This window comes from Ovis canadensis, chromosome 2, assembly GCF_042477335.2.
Source record: "Ovis canadensis isolate MfBH-ARS-UI-01 breed Bighorn chromosome 2, ARS-UI_OviCan_v2, whole genome shotgun sequence".
NCBI lineage: Eukaryota > Metazoa > Chordata > Mammalia > Artiodactyla > Bovidae > Ovis > Ovis canadensis.
Window position 1 is genome coordinate 210,223,919 of NC_091246.1, and position 26,978 is coordinate 210,250,896.

General features: G+C 38.6%; 1 protein-coding gene across 2 annotated transcripts in view; it reads left to right on the forward strand.

Moving 5' to 3' along the window:
* FAM117B (family with sequence similarity 117 member B) overlaps positions 1 to 26,978 on the forward strand; it is an 80,904-nt gene that overhangs the window by 10,335 nt on the left and 43,591 nt on the right. The window lies entirely within an intron of this gene.

Genomic DNA, 26,978 nt, shown 5'->3' on the forward strand with positions numbered 1-26,978 from the left:
CTAACAAAGGCGTCAAGTACATGAATTTAGTTGCTTTGGCAGTGGGAGTGGCAAGGATAAAGGAGACTGAGGAAACTTGGGTTCAGTAACCTGTTGGATATAGGGGTGGAGAAAGGAGGAGTTGAGGGTTGGATGGTGGTACTAACTGAGATAAACAACACTGTGAGTAATGCCAGTTTGGGAAGAGAAAAATGAGTTCAGTTTTGGGTATACTTAGTTTGTGCTCTCAGGAAATTCAGGTAATTTTCTAAATTGTGGCAAATACAGTTTTAGAACTTGGGGGTACAGTTTGAACTGGAGGCAGAAAATTGGGACTTGTTTATTTCAGCTCAGTAAACATTGATTTAACTCACACTTCATGCTGAGTGTTTGTGTATGGGTGGTAATTGAAATGACTAGTTACTAGGATGGATAAGATGATGGGAGAATACTGAGGATACAACGGTGGGAGAATACAAGCATTTTAGCATACTATTGACTGGGGAAATTTTTGTAGAAACTAATGCCTGTGGCTCTAATAAGTCTCCGGTCAATAATTTGTTAAGTGAAAGTTGCTCAGTTGTGTCCGACTCTTTGTGACCCCCATGGATATACAGTCCATGGAATTCTCTAGGCCAGAATACTGGAGTGGGTTATCTTTCTCTTCTCCAAGGGATCTTTCCAAGTCCCCTGCGTTGCAGGTGGATTCTTTACCAGCTGAGCCACCAGGGGAGGGTAGATAGAAAAGCCAAGGAAGAAGCCTGAGAATGTGGTGGTAGAGTAGTTAGTGTTGAGAAAGCCAAGAGAAAGATTTGGATTTCAAGGAGGAGATGGTAAAGATTTTAAAATTCTGTGGTGGTAACAAGTAGGCTGAGCCTGGAGAATAGGCTTTTGAATTTGACATTTCAGTCCAGTTGTTAATGTTAGAATAGCATGTTGGGGACACAAATCAGGTTAAAGTATTGGTCGAGGAAGTAGAGGTAATGATTATAGACTGCCCTTGCGGAGTATTAACTACTGTCTCACTGTAAGGAAGGTGACAAAATGGGACCAAGAGGTGAGCTGAAGTTCACTTGTTTACTTATAGGATGGGGAAAACTGCAGCATGTGTTATAGGTTTGGGGAAAGGATTCACAAGAAAATGAAAGACTGCAAGTTCAAGGGAGGAAGTGATAGATGGAGCAAGGTCATGGAAAATGAGAGAGGCAGTGGGCTCCAGCACAGGGTGTAGTCTGGAAATCTCAAACAATTAAGGACTTCTTTCTCCGAGGATGGAGAGGAGGTAAGGGTGGGTTACGATGATGGGTGACTCAGCAGTAGACAGGAAGGGAGTAGATAAAGTAAGCTATTTCCGTTGCCAAACTACTTGAAGAAGAAATAGTATGTTTGTCAGATACCGTATTTTAAAATTTAAATTTTACTTTTATCAAAGTACACGTATGTAATTTAAAATGTCAAGTAACACTAAAACTTATAATCAAATGCAGTGTTTCCCTGCCACATCTCTTTCCACTCCCACTTCTTGCCACTTTGAGACAGCTGCTTTCACCTCTTAGTGGTTTCTTCAGGTGTTTGCCTACATAAATCTAAATACCTGGTAACTGCTTTAGGGTTTCTTTGTTCATCTTTATGTGTTATACAGTGACTTCCTACTTTGACAGCTGTAGACTTGGTCCCTTATTGTCCTATCCTGTCCTCCCATTGTAGTTACAGCACTCTTGGTTAAATTATTATTAATGTTTACATTATTATGACTGTGTAAATACTGTTTACAGCAGAACCTTGTGGTATGCTACAATTATATTTCCTTTCTTTTATAACTTTTTAGGCTCCTTGAGATTGAAAAGGCTTTTGGTTTGCTTTATTTTCTGTGTACCTCTGACTAAGTCATCCCCAAACTTTTCATAACAAACTTTCTTTTAAGTATTTTAAAACACATCCTGTACTTGTCAGCTTTATTATTTTCTTGAAGATCGCCTTTCTGGAATCGCCTATCCTCCTATTCCCAACTGTCACATTGATTTCCAGGTCAATGCCATGGCCTTTGCCTTGGAACGTCTCTGGAAACTCCTTCACCTCTGTTTTTGGACACCCTGATCTCTGGGACTTGTTTTACTAGAGCATAACCTCCAATGTTTTTTTTAAGACCTTGAATGTCGGCACTTATCTGTCTTTGCCCTTAATGGTTTAACTCGGTATAGAATTCCAGGTTGGAAATAATGTTTCTACTGATAGTTGAAAGGACTTCATTTTTTAGGCTCTAGAAAAGCCTTCGGGAAGTCTGAATGCCATTCCGATTCTTAGTCCTTTGTGTATTGTGTGTGTGTGTGTGTGTGTGTGTGTGTGTGTGTCTTTATGAAAGCGCTACCACTGTTCTGAAGTGATTGCCTTGGTGTACGATTGGTTTTCCCTCATTCAGTTTGCTGGTTACTCTGTGAATTTTATAATCTCAGGACTTTGTTTCTGGGACCTTTTCTTCTCTCATTTGTTCTCTCTGTTATCTTTGTTTTATCTTTTTGGAACCACCACTATGTAGAACCTCTTGGATTCAATCTATAATTTTCTTATTTCTGTCCTAGTTTCCATATCTTTTTTTTTGTTGTTATTCTAGCAGATACATTTTCTATCACTTCAACTGAATTTAATTTTTTTTTGGACATAATCATTTTTGGGAAGGATTTAACCTTACTTTTTGTGTTAGTATCTTTTAAGTTATTTTTTGTCTTGTCAGTGTCTTGTGAAAACATTTATAAAAGGTATAAATACCCTCCAAGTTTTCTTTGCCTTCTTCATTGTCCTGAGAGCCCTTTTTGTCTTGAGCTGTGTCTTTCCGTTTGGAAACTTTCCTTAGTTTTCTATTAATATTTAAATAAGATACAAAGTTGCTGATTAGGTTTTCAGTCTGAGTGCAGGTCAGTCTGGTAGATGGGTGGATCTCAAAGTTGAATGATGATGCAGGGTCTCTCAAAAGTAGTTTTTTTTTTGTTTTTTTTTTTCTTCTCTTAGGCCAGTTTCTCCTGGGAAGAGTCCTACAGTAGCATGCCTGAGGATCTGTCTTGTGTCCTTAAATACAGAGCCTGTCTAGTTAATCTCTCTCAAGCAGTTTCTCCCAGTCTTTTTTCTCTGGAGACATCCTTGGAATAATTTCCATTTCTCAGGGAACCCCTGCATTAGTGATCAGTAAGTTGAGATACAATAAAATAATATTGTTCTGAGTACAGACTAGTTTCTCTGTGGATCTTTTTATTTGGCCAGTTTATAAGCCTATTCATTTTATAAGTGTTTAGGTGTAAACAGATAGCTGTATAGCTTTTACCTCTACCCTTCTTGGATACAAACATAGTTGAGCTTAGCTTACCTTTCTTGGTATTAATCCCTTTTCATAGATTTTTTTTTAAAAGCTCAAAGGCAACCAAAGTACATTGTGATTAAATAATTGGCTTAAGCCAAGTGAGGTTTAATTTTTCTAAAGGTAGACACAGTAGTTTTAATGGGGCTTCCCTGGTGGCTCAGACAGGAAAGAATCTGCCTGCAACGTGGGAGACCTGGCTTTGATCCCTGGGTTGGGAAGATCCCCTGGAGGAGGGCACTGCAACCCAGTCCAGTATTCTTGCCTGGAGAGTCCCCATGGACAGAGGAGTGTGGCAGGCTACATTCCATGGGGTTGCAAAGAGTTGGACATGACTGAGTGACTAAGTACAACTCAGCAAAGGTAGGCTCAGTAGATTTAATTTAAATAAAATTAGTAAATTTATCCTTTTATAATGTGAAAATTTATTGAGAAGATTGTACAGTAAAACTACTAAAACTATAAGCCAAGATAATATGACAAAAATTTAGCCTGAAATACAAGTTTGTTTGAATTTGAAAAATTTCCAGTAACATGTAGCTGCTCAGTTGCTCATTTGTGTCTGACTGAAGCTTCATGAACTGTAGCCCGCCAGGCTCCTCTGTCCGTAAGATTTCTCAGGCAAGGATACTAGAGTGGGCTGCCATTTCTTCCAGGGGATCTTCCCAACCAGGGATTGAACCTGCGTCTCCATCATTGGCAGGCCATTCTTTACCATTGAGCTACCTGGGAATCCCCTTGAAGTAACATCCCCTGTCTCAAATGTAGGTTTAGCAGAATTAGTGGCATAAATTGACTTTGTGACCTTATTTATAGATCTATACATAAAAAATGATATTTTAAAATTTATCTTTTTAAAGTGAAATGTGTTCTTGAGGTGTTTTTTTTTTTTTGGTATGTGTGTTTTCTGTACAAATAGTCAATTCTGAGTTGAACTAGAAATGAACACACCCACATTTCATTTTCAAATGAAATGAAACATTTGTTTCCTAGCTCTTGATACTTGTTAAACAATTAAATTTGCTTATTCATATAAGAAGTTGAAAATGCAGCAAATTATTCACTGCTTTCCTGTGAATGACAAGATACTTTCCTTGCCACAGAAATCTAGAATTTATATCAGGGCAGATCAGGAAGTCTTGATTTGAGTTTATAGTCAGACTGCAGCTAAGTTACCACTTAGACATCTGCTTTGGAAACTTCATTGAAACCTCTTTTCTGCTCTTGCCTCCTTCCCTGTCTGTTGTCTTTGTGAGTAACATGTTTTTATTTCTTCAGTATTATTTTAATTGGAAATCTTTGCTACTTTTTCTGATAAAGGCTAGCATGTAGTCAAGGTGAAATTAACTATAGTTTATTCCAAAATGAAAATGCATATAACATTTTTAATTGACCCACTTTTCTTTATGAACTAGTATAAATTTCTTTTGGAAGTAAATTTAAATTTGGTGGGATTTCTTGCCTCCAAGGAGCTAATTCTGGAATTGTGTATTTTACAAGTTTACCTCCTGGCCTGTATTCCTCTTTCCCTCCTTCCCTCTTTTCCCCCCATTTCTTCCTGCCTTCCCTCCTTCCCTCCCTCTCTTTCTCTTTTCTTTCTTTCTGTGCAGTTAATATAGCCACATGATAAAAATTATAGATAATAAAAATAATACAGTAAGTAGTCTTCCCCTACTTGTCTTTAAGTTCACTCTTCTCAGAGAAATAGTTAGCTGCTGCTTTTGTAATATTCTACAGTTATTCTATGCATGGGCTTCCCTGTGGCTCAGATGGTAAAGCGTCTGCCTGCAATGAGGGAGACCCAGGTTTGATTCCTGGGTCAGAAAGATCCCCTGGAGAAGGAGATGGCAACCCACTCCAGTACTCTTGCCTGGAGAATTCCGTGGACTGAGGAGCCTGGTGGGCTACAGTCCATGGAGTTGCAGAGTCGGACATGACTGAGCGACTTCACTTTTACTTTCATTCTATGCACATATGCATATATGGGTGTGTGACTTTATGTTTGGGTCTGCTGCTGCTGCTGCTGCTGCTGCTGCTGCTGCTGCTGCTGCTGCTGCTGCTGAGTCGCTTCAGTCTATAGACCATGTTATTTCCTCAGACTTCTGTTTTGAACGTTTAGATCATTTTCCAGTCTTCTGTTGTTAAATGGTCCTATGTTGAACATTCTTATTTATACTTCTTTATGCACTTATATATATATAAATGAGCTTATCTGTAGATAATTTTTAGAAATGAAATTCTTGATCAAAGAGGTACATTTTTTCTTTCTATTGTAAAATATATTTCAGGAGTCAATATCAGTTCAGACTTGAATTCTAAGACCCTGCTTCTTTTTTCCTATCTTTGTTTGGATTATTTTTATATTCATTTTATCTCTACTATTAGTTATCAGTTACACCTTTTTTCATTACACTCGCTGTTCAAAAGAACTTGGTGCAGTGATGGAAATGTTCTGTATCTGTTACCTAATACTTCACATTAGAACCTTATAGTAATATACTTCCGTTTCCTGCCTCACATCTTTTGTGCTATTGTCCAGTATTTTGTTTTTCTGTTGTAAATCCCACAGTACATTGTTACTCTTTTTACCTTAGATGGTTATTTTTTATCTTTATTCTCATTTTCATCATTCTTAATTTCTTTGTGTGAAATAGGGTGGTTGTAGTGTGAGTGAAAAAAGGCTTATTTGAGAAGCAAAGAAATAACAGACCTTGTTACCTGATTAGATTTGCTGGGTGAGAAGATGAGAGGTCATCATTTTGACTGAGATTTCCAACCTACCTGAGTGGTTGAGTTAATAATGTTGTCGTTAATTAACTGGTTTGGTAAATTCTATTATATTCAGTATGCATACAGAGTAGGCCATAAACTTCTGAGGCATAATGCGCTAAAATTTTTTAACATTTCTAAAGAAATAATATGGAAAATTTGGAAGATAAAGCCTAATTTTTTTTCTGCATATGCTCTTTCCAATTTATTATTCTTAAAAATTTGTAATAGTTATTTTACTTACTGTCCTACTGTGGTTACTGAGATCTATGTAGTATTTTCTGAAAAACTTTCGCATTAATTATGTTTTCCCATTGTGCATGTATGCTGATATTTTTAAAGATAAGGACGAATGATGTCTTTAAAAAATTGTTTAAGGCGCCTGCTGATCTTTGCTCCTTTTCTCTGGTTGCAGTGAATGGGGTTACTCTTTGTTGCAGTGCACAGGCTTCTTGTGGTGGCTTCCTTTATGGAGCACAGGCTCTAAGCACGTTGGCTGCAGTCGTTGCGGCTCAGTTGTGGCTCGCAGGCTCTAGAGCACAGGCTCAGTAGTTGTGGCACCTAAGCTTAGTTCCCTGGCATGTGGAATGGTCCCTGACCAGGAATCAAACCTGTGTAACCTGCTTTGGCAGGTGCATTCTTATCCAGTGCACCACCAGGGAAGTCCTGGTGATGTCTTTGTATTCTTTTAGAATCCGTGCTCACTCTGTGCAGAACAACATGTAAGTCATTGAGATGGCATCTCTGACCTTATGGGCTTTAGAATTAAAGAGAGAGACAGTGTGGATTTTCGTATTATTCAAGGATTAACAATAAAAGTAAGAAAATATGTAGTATTACTAAGAAGAGTATTACTTAATTGCAAAAGCCTGCTCTGGCCCTGTGGGACTCTGTTTTGATTCTGAGTGCTTTGTGTGCAGTCAGGAATTGCTAGGTGACTTGTAGGATAGACATTTGTCACTTCTCTAGAAAGCAGTTGCCATTAATACTGTGCCTGGAATTCTTGGAAAGTCTGCTCCTGGAAATTGATTTAGTGTCACAGGAATGCTGTTGTCCTACTTCAGAGATGTCTCTATTGTATTAGGAAGAATTAGGATCCACAAGTTAAACTTATATTCTCCCAGATAGCCCATCCAAAACCTCCTTTGTAATTAAATCCGTTACTCTCTCCCCTCAGTTGGGGTATTAATAAAATGGCAAGATTTAAATGAGACCCAATAAAAACTTTGAATGAACGGATGGCTTCCTATTTTAAAGCAGTGTGAGCCTGAAGACCCATGCCTGTCTTCTGTGTGTCTTTTGTCTGTTCCCTGGTTTGGAGTTCTTGCGTAGCACTAGGTTTTAAGCACTACTGTTTTCTTGTAATTGAGCTTTGCTTATGAATATTATACTGCTAGCTCAATATTGAGTAGAATATCTGTAATAATCCTTGGAAGGCCTGTTGGACATCCTGCTGGATTAGGGAAGTTGCATATTTCTAGTAATGGTTGATGAGATTATACTGATCCATCTATTAATACATACTCTTGTCTGATACACATATTTTTTTGGGGGGGGTGCCTGTCCTGGGTCTTTGTTACTGTGTGGGCTTTTCTCTAGTTGTGGAGAGTGGGGACCACTCTGTAGTTCTGTGAAGGCTTCTGATTGCTTTTCCTATTGTGCAGCACAGGCTGAAGGGTCCGTGGGCTTCAGTAGTTACGGCCTGCAGTCTCTAGAGTGTGGGCTCAGTAGTTGCGGTGTATGGGCTTAGTTGCTCCAAGGCATGTGGGATCTTCCTGGACCAGGGAATGAACTGATGTTCTCTGCATTGCAAGGCAGATTCTTAACCACTGCAGAGAATCCTGATATATGTTTTTATTAATAGTATACTTTTGACTGGTACCTGGGTTTAAGGCTAAGTATAGTGAGAGGTTATAGAACAGCTTCCCCTTTGTAAAACTTTATAAACTTTGGCTTAATCACTCTCCTTTTTAGTGGATTTCTATTTTCTTTCCTATAAATTACCTTAGTAAAAATATATTTAAAAATGTGTGTGTTTGGGGACTGGTATAAATAAGTGTATGTTGATATATATCCTCTTTAAGAAAAAATATTTCCAAGATTGAGATTATTTAGTTGTTTTAAATAATTTGCTGCTTTGTAGCACTACTTACCAAAAAATAATTGAGTCAGTTTACCCTGTGAACAGAAAGAAGTGTGTCTACCTGTTGCTGTGAAGCCTTGTCAGAATTAGACTTCATATCTTTTCTTTAGTTTTATCAATTCAGTGTGTGTAATAGAGTACCTCATTGCTTCCATTGATATTTCCTTAATATCTATTTCTTGGAGTCATAGAGAGTACTTGAGATAATATATTTAATAGCTTCATGTAGTAGCCATGTAATACCATTTAATAAGAAATAATAGTTGTTATTAATTTGGCATGGAACAACAGACTGTTTCCAAATAGGAAAAGGAGTAAGTCAAGGCTGTACATTGTCACCCTCCTTATTTAACTTATATGCAGAGTACATCATGAGAAACGCTGGCACAAGCTGGAATCAAGATTGCCGGGAGAAATATCAATATCCTCAGATATGCAGATGACACCACCCTTATGGCAGAAGGTGAAGAAGAACTAAAGAGCCTCTTGATAAAAGTGAAAGAGGAGAGTGAAAAAGTTGGCTTAAACTCAACATTCAGAAAACGAAGATCATGGCATCTGGTCCCATCACTTCATGGGAAATAGATGGGGAAACAGTGAGACTTTATTTTTTTGGGCTCCACAATCAGTGCAGATGGTGTCTGCAGCCATGAAATTAAAAGACGCTTACTCCTTGGAAGGAAAGTTATGACCAACCTAGACAGCATATTAAAAAGCAGAGACGTTACTTTGCCAACAAAAGTCCATCTAGTCAAGGCTCTAGTTTTTCCAGTGGTCATGTATGGATGTGAAAGTGGGACTATAAAGAAAGCTGAGTGCCAAAGAATTGATGCTTTTGAACTGTGGTGTTGGAGAAGACTCTTGAGAGTTCCTTGGACTGCAAGGAGATCCAACCAGTCCGTCCTAAAGGAGATCAGTCCTGGGTGTTCATTGGAAGGACTGATGTTGAAGCTGAAACTCCCAATATTTTGGCCACCTGATGCGAAGAGCTGACTCATTTGAAAAGACCCTGATGCTGGGAAAGATTGAAGGTGGGAGAAGAAGTTGACAATAGACGGTGAAATGGTTAGATGGCATCACCGACTCAATGGCCGTGAGTTTGGGTGAATCCGGGAGTTGGTGATGGACAGGGAAGCCTGACGTGCTGCAGTCAATGCGGGCGCAAAGAGTCGGACACAACTGAGTGACTGAACTGAACTAAACTGAATATTCTTTTTATTTATTCTATTTTATTTTTTTTGTCCATGCCACAAGGCTTGCAGGATCTTAGTTCCCCATACTGGGATTGAATCTGGGTCACGGCAGTGAAAGCTCTGAGTCTTTTAACTACTGGACTGCCAGAGAGTTCCCGCATATGGTATATAGTACTATAGATATATAATACTGTACTGTGGTGGTTTAATTGTTAAGTCGTGTCCGACTCTTTGTGACCCCATGGACTATAGCCTGCCAGGCTTCTCTATCCATGGGATTCTCCAGGCAAGAATACTGGAGTGGGTTGCCATTTCCTTCTCCAGGGGATCTTCCCAACCCAGGAATCGAACCCGGGTCTCCTACATTGCAAGTGGATTCTTTACCAACTGAGCTATGAGGGAAGCCCAATACTGTACTGTAATAGTTTATAATGTTTTTCACACAAATAATACATTAAAAAAAAACACAAAATTAAAGAAGACGTTTTTAATCTTACAGTACATTAGCTTGAAAAGTATAGTATAGTTCAGTACAAATGCTGGTTATGGGGCTGGCATCGAGTAAACAGGCAAGAAAAGTTACTGACTAACTGGAGGTGGGAGATGGTAGAACAGCTACATCACCATGCTTTTACGCTTGCTTCCAGACATCCTGGTCTTGAAATAAAGACACTGTACTATTGTACTCTATACACTACTGTACAGTACAGTACACAAAAGCACAACCAGTTGTAGAGGATGCACGCGTGTGACAGTGTACATGTGTGAACTACACGATCGGACATGCGAATGCACATTCACATCTTTGAAAGTTTGCAACTTGGAGGTTCGTAGGGGACTTACCTATATTCTTTTTAAGTGCTTGTTCACTCTTTATGTGAAATATATAATTCTGTTTATATCTGTTAACTGATCATTTTACTCCTTGAAGTTTAACTTTTTTAGCTCTTACTGTTTTAAAAAGATTTTCTTCATTTGGTAGTTGTGTAGAGTATGAGGTTTATTGAGGTATAATTTACATACACTAAAATTCATCCTTTTAAATATATACTGTTGTATGCACTTTGACAAAGAACACAGTTGCATAATCTCAACCACAATCAAGATATAGAACATTTCTGCCGCTGCTGCTGCTAAGTCACTTCAGTCGTGTCCGAGTCTGTGCGACCCCATAGACGGCAGCCCACCAGGCTCCCTCGTCCCTGGGATTCTCCAGGCAAGAACACTGGTGTGGGTTGCCATTGCCTTCTCCAATATAGAACATTTCTATCACCCATAAAGTTTCCTCATACTTTTTAAAGTCATTCCCATCAGTGGTTTGCTGCTGCTGCTACTGCTGCTAAGTCACTTCAGTCATGTCCAACTCTCTGTGACCCCATAGACTGCAGCCCACCAGGCTCCCTCGTCCCTGGGATTCTCCAGGGAAGAACACTGGAGTGGCTGCCATTTCCTTCTCCAATGCATGAAAGTGAAAAGTGAAAGTGAAGTTGCTCAGTCGTGTCTGACTCTTCATGACCCCATGGACTGCAGCCTACCAGGCTCCTCCATCCATGGGATTTTCCAGGCAAGAGTACTGGAGTGGGGTGCCAGTGCCTTCTCCTCAGTGGTTGCTAGGCCATAGCAACTGCTGATTTGTTTTTGGTTCCTGTAACCTTTACTTTTTTCAGAATATTATTTATATATTTGTACAGTACTTAGCCTCTTTGTCTTCATTTGCTTAGCATAGTGCATTTGAGATTCATTCATGTTCATGCATGTATTGGGAGTTCACTGCTTTTATTTCTGAGTAGTATTCCATAATATAACTGTATCCCAGTTTGTTGATTCATTTCCTAGTTGAAAGCTATTTGGTTATTTTCATCCCTGATATTGGAAATTTGTATCTTTTCTTTTTCCCTTAGACATTTTTACTACAAGTTTATGATTTTTTATATACCTTGTCCTAGAATCAGCTTTTAGTTGAATTTACATTGTTATATTTGTTTCATTGCCACTCCTATCTTTATTTTTTTCTTTGTTCCACTTGCTTTGTGTTTAGTTTTTTCTTTTTCTAGTTTTTCTCAGATGGAAACTTAAATTATTGGTTTGAGACCTTCTTTTCTAACAAGAATTTAATGTTTAATATTTTTCTTTAAGCAGTTGTTTAGCTGCTTCCCACAAAATTTATTGTATTTTATTTTCATTTTAATTCATTCAAAGTATTTTCTAGTTTCTAGTTTCTCTGAGGCTTCTTTGATTTATGGATTATTTAGAAGGGTTTTGTTCAATTTCTAAGTATTTGAGAATTTTCCACATAGCTTTCTCTGATTGATTTTTAGTTTGATTCCATGCCAGAAAACATACGTTCTCTGAGTTCATTTCTTTTAAATTTATTTAGTAGTTGCGGTGCCAGCTCAGCAGTTGCATTTCCCGGGCTCTAGAGCACAGGCTCAGTAGTTATGGTGCCCTGGCTTGGTTGCTCTGTGGCATGTGGGATCTTCATGGATCAGGGATCGGACCCATGTCTCCTGCAGTGGCAGGCAGATTCTTTACCACTGAGTCACCAGGGAAGCCCTCAAAAATACTTTTTTTTAATTGAAGTATAGTTGATTTACAATGTTCTGTTTAATTTCTGTTCTTTGTATACTTTTTTGTCATTGATTGTTATGAGAATTATAATATACATACCTAACTTTTCATGTAATCAGATAAAATGTAGAAATTATATAATCAATTATGTCTTTCTGGCCTCTTCCCTTTATATTAGAGTGTTCATGTATATTATATCGTTAGACATTGAAAATGCTGTACAGATCATACATATGACCGTATGTATATGCCCTTACAATTTTTCCTTAAGAAACTGTGCATGAGTGTAATAATTTTTACAAAGGAAAACCCTTGATGATAAAGGCCTTAATTGATAAAATTTGAGTCAAAAGCAGATTGCATCTTTGCTGTAAGCTTTACATTAAAGGGGATTGAAAAAAGAAATTATTTTAGCAAAATAAACACAAAAATTGAAAAAAATTAAAAATAGTCTACCTATCTTCTTTAGTAAAGTAATAAAAAATTAATGGACTCATTAGAATTTGCACTGAAAGAATACTTTGTTGATAAAAGATTAATTAATGTTACACATTCAGAAACACATACACAACATACTATATACACACAGCTTTGGTCAGGATGGACGGGATGAAGGCTTGAAGAGTCAGAGAAGCTTACACTGCCACATCTGTTTTTTTAAAAAAATTGTATCTGAGTGTGTACATATGAACATTTATATTCTGAAAAATCTCAGACTCTACTGCCTGCTAGCTGGGTTTCCACTGATGGCATGGGGGAATGCAGCACAAATAACTTTTCACTTTCTGCTTTATCCAGTTCCATTTCTCTTAATATTTTGGTAGCATGCTTCATTTCTATAATAAAAAGCTAATCAAAATTCTGTGTTAATAGCAGTGACTTACAATGGAATTAAGTGTTGAGAAAAGAAAGGATGAAAAACAGTAAAAGCATTACCACTGAGATTTGCTCTAAGGTTCTATTTGGGCTGTTTTGGTAGAGTTTTCTTTTTAACATGGTCCTAAACAAGCTTCTTCTGTGTGTGTCCCCTATTTCCATAAGAGAAGTGATATTCTGTATTGGATCCAGTTATTATGATGAAAATAATTGCATCTAGAGAGAGAGTTGTGTCAGGATGCCCTTGGAAGGTATTCCTTGTGTTGTGTTTTAGACTAATCTCAAAATGAACCTTAGCCTTTGGGCCCCACTGGATTATTTCAGGATGTAAGCTAAACTAAGTAAGTTGGGTTACACAGTTCAGTAGTATTCTGGGTGTGTTGATTTCTGCTAGGTTTCATTCTTTTTGAAGCCTTTGGAATAGTGGCTGGTGAGGAGATAAACAGGTATGTAGTGGAGTAAATTAAAAGACGCTTACTCCTTGGAAGGAAAGTTATGACCAAGCTAGATGGCACATTCAAAAGCAGAGACATTACTTTGCCAACAAAGGTCCATCTAGTCAAGGCTATGGTTTTTCCAGCGGTCATGTATGGATGTGAGAGTTGGACTGTGAAGAAAGCTGAGCACCAAAGAATTGATGCTTTTGAACTGTGGTGTTGGAGAAGACTCTTGAGAGTCCCTTGGACTGCAAGGAGATCCAACCAGTCCATCCTAAAGGAGCTCAGTCCTGGGTGTTCATTGGAAGGACTGATGCTGAAGTGGAAACTCCAATACTTTGGCCACCGCATGCAAAGAGCTGACTCATTGGAAAAGACCCTGGTGCTGGGAAAGATTGAGGGGAGGAGGAGAAGGGGACGACAGAGGATGAGATGGTTGGATGGCATCATCGACTCAATGGACATGGGTTTGGGTGGACTCCGGGAGCTGATGATGGACAGGGAGGCCTGGCATGCTGCGGTTCATGGGGTCACAAAGAGTTGGACAAGACTGAGTGACTGAACTGAACTGAAACATCTGGCATGGCTCAACCACAGAAGAGTGGATAAGGCTATAGAATAATAGTGCTGTTAGAAGTAAAATCACTGTCACAGCAACATACATATGCCTGGTCAAAACAACTAGGTCCTAAACATCAATGGGCAGAACTGCCCTACACACACAAACATTGGTTTATCTAGAATCTAAACACACCCGGAGTACAATTTTTAAAAAGTCTGTTTTCTCTTTCTAAGGAGAGATTAGTAATAGTAGGATAGCGAATAAATAGACTGATAAATCAATGGATGGAAGGGGTCCAGGAAAATTTGTAGAAGAGGTTAGAAAACAGGGCATTTTAAGTAGAAATACTAATCTCAGCTCTTGATTTTGTAAATACAAATATTATGCTGTGATGTTAGAAATTTTCAAAACAAATATAGTTTAAAAAATAAAGTGATTCTAGGAGAAAAAAATTTTAGTTTCTAAAAAACAGTCATGTAATATCAGAATAGATAGGTCTGCTTACTTGCCAACAGGTTTGTCAATCACACATAGCGTGGATCGAGTTTTTTAATTTCTGGAAACCTGATTTTATTGCCAGAAGTACAGCAAGAAATGTCAGCTTTGCAAAATAAATTATATAGGGAGGATAAAATTTGCTTATTTTTGAGGGGCAGCAATCTAGAAGACATTTCCCCCTGAAATTCTCCAGACTATTTTTTGAAAATTACTTTGTTAACTGAGACAAGCTTAAATTATAAAACCTATCCTTAGAGATATTTTGGCCAAGCAGGAACATAACTAAGGGAAGTGTTCCTCACATTGTTTCAAGTGGAATTTTGAGACATGTCATTGTGAAAGTATTTCCTTAGATCATCTTTTAGAGGAGTATTGCTTTTTTTTTTTTTCCCCTTTGAAATCCTTATTTTTGAGTTTTTTATTGGGTCGAAAATGAAGGAGTATTGAGGCACCAATTTGATTTATGCTGTTTTTTGTTTGCTTGAGGTAGTTTTTTCTAGCCTCTTGGTTGTAAATGACAAACCAACTTAAATTAGGTCGAATGACAGATTTGATGAAATTCTGAACAACTAAGAGCTTGGATTGATCTGTCCACAAGGATCAAATGCTTTCAGGATACTTTCTGGTAATCCTTTAATTTTTCATCTTTGTCTATCTCTTAGCTTCATTCTGTCCTGTTGACTCAAATCAGTAGTCCTTCATTGAATACGTATTATGTGCTAGACATGATTTAGGTTGGTGGAGAAGCAAGTGCTAACATAAGACAAACTAAGTCTGTGTCCTCAAGAAGCACTCTTTCTAGTGCAGGGACTTGTTCTGCATAGCAGGGGACAAGGCCAGAGACATTATGGACTTGATTTTCATCTGTAAGACCCAGGAGGCAAGAGGGGGTCTCCCTCACCTGCTCTCCTAGAAAAATTCCAGGGAAGGACTGTGTTAGGTTGATCCCATTCTGCAATCAGTAACTGCACCCAGAAGGGTAAGACACTGTTACTAACTAAGCCTGGGTCATTTAAACTCAGTATGCAAGGACCAGAGTCTGTTACCAAAAGGAGGAAAGGCAAAGATAGTAGCTCTTCTTGGCATTTGCATTATGAAGTTTGACTTCTTGTATTTGTGCTTCAGATAAACATATCACATATGCGAAAGCTTTACTGATTTTGAAAACTTTAAAAAAATGTTAGTCTTTCTCCTCACGTCTAAACCTAAAGTAATTGTGAACTTCAGTTTGATATGCGAAGAGCCAGATAAATAATTTAACATGTTGCTTCCCACATAATTCACCATATTGATAGGAAAGTTGTTGTCTTGTAGATTATAAAGACATGGTTTTGAAAGCTAATGTTGCATGGTGTTTTAGTTTGGTTTCTCCAAAACACGGACTTGTTTGTTTGATTCCAGGAAGAGATGTTAAGGAAGTGGTGAAAAGATGGGGAAAGGACAAAAGCCAGTATGAATGTGTTAATAAGTAGTATACCACAGTGGACAACAGGAGCTCAGGCCTACTAAGCACCTCTGATTGGTCATGTGGAACATACCTCAGAATTGTCTCAATGAGGAGATAAGGAAGCTGGGGTATTTATCCATCACCTTGTGTCCCTCAGTGGTTGGTGGTTTAAGGGAAGTTGACTTCCAGCCACTTCCTGTTTGGCCTGCTGCCTGTTGAGTGTTTTCCTTCAGTTTAGAGAAAGCTCTGAGGCACAGAGGGACAGATGCTTGAGAATTGTTCAGAGAACTATCCATAGAAACTGCAGGTGTTCTCCATAGTGGCTGTGAATGGATATGGGTAGGGCTTTGATAGTTTCTGTCCTTTATCAAGCCCATCTTTGCATGAAATGTTCCCTTGGTATCTCTAATTTTCTTGGTGTTGTTTTCCTCTATTACTTTGCATTGATTGCTGAGGAAGGCTTTCTTATCTCTCCTTGCTATTCTTTGGAACTCTGCATTCAGATGCTTGTATCTTTCCTTTTCTCCTTTGCTTTTCGCTTCTCTTCTTTTCACACCTATTTGTAAGGCCTCCTCAGACAGCCATTTTGCTTTTTTGCATTTCTTTTCCATGGGGATGGTCTTGATCCCTGTCTCCTGTACAGTGTCACGAACCTCCGCCATAATTCATCAGGCACTCTGTCTAGCAGATCTAGTCCCTTAAATCTATTTCTCACTTCCACTGTATAATCATAAGGGATTTGATTTAGGCCATATTCAAAAGCAGAGATATTACTTTGCCGACTAAGGTCCTTCTAGTCAAGGCTATGGTTTCTCTAGTAGTCATGTATGGATGTGAGAGTTGGATTGTGAAGAAGGCTGAGCGCCGAAGAATTGATGTGTTTGAACTGTGGTGTTGGAGAAGACTCTTGAGAGTCCCTTGGACTGCAAGGAGATCCAACTAGTCCATACTGAAGGAGATCAGCCCTGGGATTTCTTTGGAAGGAATGATGCTAAAGCTGAAACTCCAGTACTCTGGCCACCTCATGCGAAGAGTTGACTCATTGGAAAAGACTCTGATGCTGGGAGGGATTGGGGGTAGGAGAAGAAGGGGACGACAGAGGATGAGATGGCTGGATGGCATCACTGACTCCATGGACGTGAGTCTGAGTGAATTCCGGGAGATGGTGATGGACAGGGAGGCCGGCCTGGCTGCGATTCATGGGGTCGCAAAGAGTCAGACACGACTGAGCGACTGAACTGAACTGAACTGATACCTGAATGGTCTAGTAGTTTCCCCCACTTTCTTCAATTTAAGTCTGAATTTGGTAATAAGAGTTCATGATCTGAGCCACAGTCAGCTCCCGGTCTTGTTTTTGCTGACTATATAGAGCTTCTCCATCTTTGGCTGCAAAGAATATAATCAATATAATTTCCGTGTTGACCATCTGGTGCTGTCCATGTGTAGAGTCTTTTCTTGTGTTGTTGGAAGAAATGGTTTGGACCTAACAGAAGCAGAAGATATTAAAAAGAGGTGGCAAGAATACACAGAAGAACTGTGCATAAAAGAGCTTCACGACCAAGATGATCACGATGGTGTGATCACTCATCTAGAGCCAGACATCCTGGAATGTGAAGTCAAGTGGGCCTTGGAAAGCATCACTATGAACAAAGCTAGTGGAGGTGATGGAATTCCAGTGGAGCTATTTCAAATCCTGAAAGATGGTGCTGTGAAAGTGCTGCACTCAATATGCCAGCACATTTGGAAAACTCAGCAGTGGCCACAGGATTGGAAAAGGTCAGTTTTCATTCCAGTCCCAAAGAAAGGCAATGCCAAAGAATGCTCAAACTACCGCGCAATTGCACTCATCTCACATGCTAGTAAAGTAATTCTCAAAATTCTCCAAGCCAGGCTTCAGCAATATGTGAACCGTGAACTTCCTGATGTTTAAGCTGGTTTTAGAAAAGGCAGAGGAACCAGAGATCAAATTGCCAACATCTGCTGGATTGTCGAAAAAGCAAGAGAGTTCCAGAAAAACATTTATTTCTGCTTTATTGACTATGCCAAAGCCTTTGACTGTGTGGATCACAATAAACTGTGGAAAATTCTGAAAGAGATGGGAATACCAGACCACCTGACCTGCCTCTTGAGAAACCTGTATGCAGGTCAGGAAGCAACAGTTAGAACTGGACATGGAACAACAGACTGGTTCCAGATCGGAGAAGAGAACATCAAGACTGTATATTGTCATCCTGCTTATTTAACTTCTATGCAGAGTACATCATGGGAAACACTGGGCTGGAGGAAACAGAAGCTGGAATCAAGATTGCTGGGAGAAATATCAATAACCTCAGATATGCAGATGACACCACCCTTATGGCAGAAAGTGAAGAGGAACTAGAGAGGCTCTTGATGAAAGTGAAAGAGGAGAGTCAAAAGTTGGCTTAAAGCTCAACATTCAGAAAACGAAGATCATGGCATCTGGTCCCATCACTTCAAGGGAAATAGATGGGGAAACAGTGTCAGACTTTATATTTTGAAGCTCCAAAATCACTGCAGATGGTGATTGCAGCCATGAAATTAAAAGGCGCTGACTCCTTGGAAGGAAAGTTATGACTAGCCTAGATAGAATATTGAAAAGCAGAGATATTACTTTGCCAACAAAGGTCTGTCTAGTCAAGGCTATGGTTTTTCCTGTGTTCATGTATGGATGTGAGAATTGGACTGTGAAGAAAGCTGAGCGCCGAAGAATTGATGCTTTTGAACTGTGGTATTGGAGAAGACTCTTGAGAGTCCCTCGGACTGCAAAGAGATCCAACCAGTCCATCCTAAAGGAAATCAGTTCTGGGTATTCATTGGAAGGACTGATGCTGAAGCAGAAACTCCAATACTTGGGCCAACTTATGCGAAGAATTGACTCATTGGAAAATACCCTGATGCTGGGAGGGATTGGGGGCAGGAGGAGAAGGGGACGACAGAGGATGAGATGGCTGGATGGCATCACTGGCTCAATGGACATGAGTTTGAGTGAACTCCAGGAGTTGGTGATGGACAGGGAGGCCTGACATGCTGTGATTCATGGGGTCGAAAAGAGTCAGACATGACTGAGCGACTGAACTGAACTTAATAGTTTCAGCTATAAATGGTGAAAGATATGGTATATCCTCAAGTAGGTGGGTTATTCCTTTGATTTTTCACCAAAATTCTAATGTAGTGCTAGAACAACATAAGTACCTGTCCTGACCACCCACCCCAGTTCAGCTCATTTTCTCTACATTATTATTGTTGACACTGTCGGGCGAAATATACTGCAGAAATTTCAGGGGCTCAACAAAGGTTTATTGTGGCCAGTGTAGGTTCGGTGGCTTTCTGGAATTGCTTTCCTCCAAACAATGACTCAGAGCTCCAAGCTGAAATTCTACTGTCCCAGAGTACTCCTTGTCCACCAAGTGGACAGGAGAAAGCATGGAGAGGGGACATGTCACTTCAGTCACATAGTGTGTGGCCAGAACCAGTTACAGGGCTCCAGCCTAATTTGAAGGAAGGCACTGTCTCTGACCCATTTGGCAATGAAGAATTTTCACTCAGCTGTCAAGATTTCATGAATGTTAATGGTGGTCTGCAAGACCCTTAAGTCACATTTCTTCTTCCTTAATAGTATTCATATTTTGCACATACACAATAATTACCATTTCCTTTATTGATGGTTAAATCACAAATGGTAAAAATAAAGAGCAGTTATTTACTATTCACAAAACTGAAGATTCTTGCTTTGTCATTAATTTGGCACCCGGCAAAGAATTAACAGCAGAATTTCTTAGTTTCCCCTTTAAAGTTTGGCACCACTTTTCAAAAGGATTGTTTCAGTGGCTAATTTATTCTACATGAACAAATGGTAGCAGAGTGTAGGATGGGATGGTGGGAGGAGAAGCCAAAGCTGATTGATGTAATTGTCAAAGCACGAAGTGATGAAACCTGAAATTAGGACAGATGGAAAGAGTCTTCCTGTAATGCCAGAGACCCAGGTTTGATCCCTGGGTTGGGAAGATCTCCTGGAGAAGGAGATGGCAATCCACTCCAGTATTCTTGCCTGGGAAATCCCTTGGACAGAGGAACCTGGTGGGCTACAGTCCATGGGGTCACAAAGAGTTGGACACAACTGAGTGACTAACACTGATGGATATGGAAAGGAAGGAATGATAAGGAAGTATTGTCTTGGTGAATCTGACAGTTTTTGTTTGGGAGAGTTTACAGGAGGGGAAAAGGTAGAGTGATTTTGGAAGCCCAATAGTGCTTCTCCCGCAGAGCTTTTTCCCAAGCTGCTCTTCTCTCCAGCTGGGCCACCCCTCATATACTCTTTCCTCTCTCCTGTGTCTGTTCAAAGGCCTTCCTAAGTTCTGTATAAAATGGCAACCTCACATAGCTCGCTCCTCTGCTGCTTTGCCCTGCTTTCTCCCTGTTATTAGCACCTACCATATTGGTTTTATGAACAACTTCCTCTATTAGAATACAGGTTTTGCAACGGCAGGCATCTTTTCTCTTGTTCATTCCTGTATCTGTAATAGGTACGCAATAAATGTTTATTGAATGAAAGCCGTGGAAGGTAGGCCACTCAGGAGATGAATAGACGTGGTAGGTTTAAAATTGCTTTGTAGCTTACTTCTTTAGACATACATGGCAGGCAATTCTAAAATGTATTTCTTAAGGGATAGAGAATTGAAGCTAGTGGTGTAGATGTTAACAAGTGCAACATGACTCATGTACTGATTGGTATTAAAATTCCAAGTACCTCTTGAAATAGGAAATTTAAATTCCTTTTTGTTTTTTGTATTTTATTTATTGTTGCTCTTTGAAGACTCGTATTAACAAGTTTTTATTGGTTGCAAAAGGATCTGTTTATTTTAGTTTTTTAAAAGAATTGTTTGCAAGAGAAGTGTAAGACTGCAGTGGAAGCCCAGAAAGGAGCTGTGGCATGCTGTGAACTAAGATAGCATGAACTTTGGTTACAGCTGGCTGATGCCGAGAATGCTCAAGGGCTAAGTCCTTGCTTCACTGTTCAGTATTTCCTCTTAACTGTTTGTTTAGACTTGAATTTAGTGTAGAAAATTTGCTAGCGCCTGCTTTAGAGTGATGAGTTAAAGGCCAGTTATTCCTTCTTCTCCATTTCTTTTTAAAAATTTTATTGAAATGTAGTTGCTTTACAATATTTTATCAATTTCTGCTGTAAAGCAAAGTGATTCAGTTATACATTTATATATTCTTTTTTATATATTCTCCCCTTCTCCATTTCTTAAAGGTTTTACTTTATACTCCTTTATAGGGAACCTTCTTTAAAGGGTCATGTCTAACTTCTCAGATCCTATTAATGCCTCAGACTGTACAGTATGACTTCTGCCTGTTGACTTTATTGACATATCTCTTGAAAGGGAGGGAGTACAGTGTTCTCTACATGCCAGGTATTTTATGTATTTTTTTCTGTTTGATCCTCACAGCAATCCAGAGACAGCCTTTCCCCCAAACTTCTCTTTGCAGGACCCTGAAATGTTCTTGTTTCCCAAGATTCCATTCAGTACCCCCGCTTCTCTTACGCTTCATCCGTTGTGTATGCACCAGTGGCTTTACCCTGTATAGACAGATTACTTCTAAGTTTCTCCTTCTGACACAGCTCTAGACAAACTCACTAATGTGTAAAACTGACTTAGGTCTCAATTTAATATCCTACAACTATATCAAACCCAGAGTTTGAAACTGAATTATAGACAAGTTGCCTAAGCCTGCAACTTGGGGAAATCATCATCATGCTAGATGCTATTTACTAGATTTGCGCTCTGTACAGAAATATTCTCATTTAATCCTCACAACAACCCAGTTTATTTTACAGAAGCACTAAGAGAGATTTAGAACAGTAAAGGAGTTTAACCAGTCGGCAGTACAACAGATGGAGTTGGGTTTGAACAGAATATGTGTAGTTGCAAACTCCATATTCTGTCGGTTCTGTGGCACTTCTGGTCCCCGTCCCTTCAACATGAACACAGCACATGTACACACCCCTATGAGCACCCACTACTGCTGACCTTTTGAGTTGCTCTGAAATATTTCATGTTTCTTGATTCTGGTTGCCTTCCTTACTTGGATTATTGCAATAGCCACTTAATAAATCTTCCTGACTCAGTTTCTTTTACATCCATACTGCTGTCAAAAAATTTCTTCTAAAATGCAAATTTGATTGTGTCATTTCCCTTATTGCCTTTGGGATAAAATACTTGGCACAGTATTCAAGACCTTCTTTGTTTGCAGTCATGTTGTGAGCACGGTCCTTTTGTTTCAGCCATTATAAGGTACATTTACGTCCTAGAGCTATATTTCAGGATTACGTATGTTCTTCGGGCATGCCCTTTAGTTGTTTCATCACTGTCAAATTCCATTTTTAAGACTTGCATCAAGTGGCAGCTTTTCCACAAAACCTCTGCTCTTTCAGCATTTCCTTTCCCTTTGAGTATCCTCATTTGTGATCACTAGGACCTTGGTCCTTATAGGTATGACCTCTTATAGGTGGGGAAAGGAAAGATGCAAATGATGATGGAGAAATTTAAATTTGGACTATGAGGAAGTTGTAGTTGAGAGCTCAGAAGGAGATGAGAAAGATGTTGTTGAGACTGGAGAATGGGGCATCCTTGTTATGTTGAGGCAGAAAATTTAGCAACACTCTTGACGTTAGTAGCATGGAAAGTAGGGACTATGCCTAATAAACAGGACGATCTAGCTAAGGAGATTTCTAAGCAGTGTGAAGGTGCCAAGCAGTTTCTTCTGGCTGCTTATAGCAAAATGTGTGAGGTGCCCTGTGACCTCTTAACACTGTGGACTTATCACTCTTCTCTCTTTTTTTTTTGGTGTGTGTTTTCTTAATGGAAGTAATAGTTAATTTACAATGTTGTATTAGTTTCTGGTGTACAGCAAAGTGAGTCAGTTATACATACATCTCTGTATGTGTGTATATATATTCTTTTCATATTCTTTCCCATTATGGCTTATTGTAGGTTAGTGAATATACAGTAGGACTTTGTTTCAATCCCAGTCTCCCAGTTTACCTGTCCCTTAACCCTTCTCCCCTTTGATAACCGAAAGGTTTTTTTCTGTGTCTGTGGATCTGTTTCTGTTTTGTAAATGAGCTCATTTGTGTCATATTTTAGATTTCGTATATAAGTGATACCTTATGGTATTTGTCTTTCTCTTTCTGACTTCACTTGGCATAATAATCTCTAGGATCATCCATATTGCTGCAAATGGTATTATTTCATTCTACTTTATGGCTGAATATAGGTTATGCACCACACCTTCTTTATCCATTCCTCTGCTCATGAATATTTAGGTTGTGTCCATGCCCTGGCTATTGTAAATTAGATTTTTAAATTTCTAGAATAGACTTTTTTTTGATACCATGTCTATAGGAAACCAGTTTGGTTAATTTGATTATTTAGTTCTTATTAGGGTTAATCATTAATTTGGTACTGCTGTGCCTGCATCAGTTCTTGATGTTATCTGTTTATGTTTCATTGAAAACTTAATAAAAAAATTAACTGAAACCTGGAGTAACTGAAGAAAGTATGAAGTAGAAATAAATTATGGAAGCACATACTTTTCCCCTAAATTTCCCTTAACAGATTATAATAAAGTTCTCATGTTTATCATTTTAAAACATAATTTTTAATAATTTTACTATTCCGTTATATTTTCCATCAGTTTCCTTAACCTCTAATATTGGCTATATTTTTTATGGTTTTTACTATTGGAAATGTTATGAATGCCTTTGAATTTAAAACCCTTTCCACATTAAAAAAATACTTAATTTATTGGCTGCATCGAGTCTTACTTGCAGTATGCAGGATCTTCGTTGTGGTGTGTGGTCTTCTCTTGAGTTGTGGTGCGAGGGCTCCAGAGCGTGTGGGCCCCAGAGTTTGTGGCCCACAGACTGCCTAGTTGAGGTGCTTGTGCTCAGTAGTTGCAGCACACAGGCTTAGTTGCACTGAGCTGGGTGGGATCTGAGCTCCCTGACCAGGAATCGAACCCACATCCCCCGTACTGGAAAGTAGAAGCTCAACCATTGGACCACCAGGAAAGTTCCCCTTTTCTACATTTGATTATTCTATTTACATGCCTAGATAGAGAGTCGTTGAATCAAAGTTTATGAATTTTTTAAAATACAGGTAGTAAGTTCACATGTAAATTTTAAAATGTATAATTAGAAGTACAGTGAAATAACTCCCTTGCACCTCTCTTGTCTGCCCACCATGCAGTTCCCCTTTGTGGAGTCAGCCATTGTCATCAATTTTTTGTGTTTCTTTCCAGAGACATTTTAAGTATGTGGATGTCTGTGTGTGTGTAGGAGGTGGAAGCTTAGACAGTGGATGAGTAGACATACACTGTTATAGGCATTTAATCATACTATGTGTACTATTTATGGAGTAGGAGATGGCAACCCACTTCAGTATTCTTGCCTGGAAAATCCCACGGACAGAGGAGCCTGACAGGATACAGTCCATGGAGTCGCAAAGAGTTGGACATAACTAAGCGAGCACACGTGTACTATTTAAGATAAAATTAACTACATGTAACTTTACTAGAATTTAATAAAAGAAGAGGAAGGTAAAATGAGATTGAAGGAATTTCTTTTGATTTAACTATTTCTTGAGGATTTCCTGATGGTCCCATGGTTGGGACTCTGCTTTCACTGCCTAGGGCCTGTGTTCAATCCCCGATCAGAGAACTAAGATTTCTCCTGCAAGCCACACAGCACAGCCAGAAAAAAACACAAAAGCATTCTTCATCAGAAGAAAATTAAAATACTTACAGTACTAGTAATATATAAGAAATATAAATTAGCAGTAAAATTACAATTTTTAGAACTCAACAATTGAAATGCAAATAAAATGATATTTTTAATCTTTGGGAAAATTGAGGAAAATTAATGAATATACTTAAGGATGTGGTAAATGAGTATTCTTATAAGGGCAAAATTCTTTCTGGTGGCAGGTAATTTGGCAATATTTAAAATTTTAATACGTGTTTACCCTTGGAGATACAAAATTTGATGTCTAGAAATTTTTCATAAAGAGATAAGTAAGCATAAAATGATATATATCTGCTGCTGAAAATGTCCATCACTATAAGATTAAGTTATGATGTATCCAATCAATTGGATACTGTACAGCTGTTAATATTAAAAATGGTGATGAAAGAAGGAGGGGACATGTATACCTATGGCTGATTCATGTTGATGTGTGGCAGAAACCAACACAATATTGTAAATCAATTATCCGTCAATTAAAAATAAACTTTAAAAAATGGTGATATAGATTCGTATTTATTACAGTGGAAATAGGTCCTTGACATGCCCTTTTTCTTTCTCAACAATAAGTAATAGCGTGCCTAATGGGACCTCATTTATATAAAATTGTACATGTGTGTAAATGTAGACAGATTTCTGGAAATAAATACTGATTAAAATGATTCTCTGAGTGGTGGCCTTTTGGGATTTTGTGGGGTTTTTTGTTTTGTTTTGTTTTAGTACTGTTTGGTTTCTTTATATTTAATCTTTATCATTTTTATGCCTGAAGAAAGAAGAGTATTTTTCCCCTTTCTGAACAAATAAATATGTCTAATTTATCCCTTCTGCTTGTTAATTGACTTTGTGGATAACAAAAAATACAGCTTTTAAGCCAATACCTGATAAATTCTAGAAATACCTAACTCTAACAGTGTCTGTAGAAACTTTCTAATGTGAAATCTGAGGGCCATGGTTTGGGATGCTCTACTGCTGCCATTGAAATTACCCAAGAACTGGTGCCTATAGTTGCGGAGTTCTGAACTCCAGACCCCAGGGCATTTACTGAAATTTTCATTGCCACACCCTGCTGTAAGTGCTTTAAGACTTAATTTTTAAAGAACAGAGTCAAGTTTGAACCCTTGTTTTTATTGCTTTGATTTACTTTTTCTCAGCTTTGTTTATACTTAACGAAGAAGATTGTTAGATATATAAAGCATAGCTCATAATGATGTAATAAATGTATACATTGTGAAAAGATTCCTCTCATTTGGTTCATTAAAGCATCCATCACTTCACATATTTATCTTTTTTTCATTTATGCGAGAGAACGTTAAGTTCTACTCTTGCAGTGAATTTCACTAATACAATATAGTGTTAACAATTGTATTACCACCTCAGACCTTATTTATTCATTTATAGCTGAAAATTTATACTCTTTCATCAGCCTTTCCCTGTTTCTCCCATACCCCTGGCCATCACTTTTCCTACTATCTGTTTCCATGAGTTTGACTTTTTAAAAAAGATTGTACATGCAAGTGATACTGTGCAGTATTAGTTTTTGTTGATTTACTTTGGATTAACAAAGTATCTGAATTTATTGCACACACCTGCCCTTGTTGATAAACAATAGAAATATTAGAAACCATTCTCTTTTCTGCATATATGTCAGGTATTGTTTAAATCATTGGGTTGAGGAAAGTAAAATTCCTGCCCTCCAAAATCTCACTCTCCTAGAGCACAGGGACAGTCAGGAGACCATTTCAGTGAACCATGCTAAGGCAGCACACAGGAGGGCTTTTGACCTAGATGCTGATGTATCGTTTTTTTGGGTTTGGGTGAGTATTCAAGGAAGATTTATTTTCAGAGGAAACATTTGAACTGAATTTTGAATTTCAGTTCAGACATCTGAAGTTTCAAAGATTAAACGTAAATTAGCCAAACCCAGGAAAGGGATATGAGGGTAATGTAGGTAGAGACAAACTCTTAGAGGCAGACAGGGCATGGCACATGCTGGGAACTGTAAGGCCTTCAGCGTGGTTGGGATTAGAGGCAGTGCAGGCAAGAAAAAGGAGATCATGAAGGGTCTTGTCAGCTGTCAGCTGACAGTTTCTTCTCTGGAATTCCATGTAAATACAGCCTTTGTTCACATAGACGGGAATTCTTTGAGTCATCTTTGACTCTTAAGTCTTCCTCCCTTCCCTTAAACTTCCTCATAATTAGGCACCAAATCTTGTCAATTTGGGGAACTTGGATTGAAATAGAATAATGACAAGCTAGATGTAGACTCGGTGTTCTTTATGGCAGGCTGTAACTTAGTCTTTTTAATTTCTAGGGCTTAGCACTGGCTTCCAGAC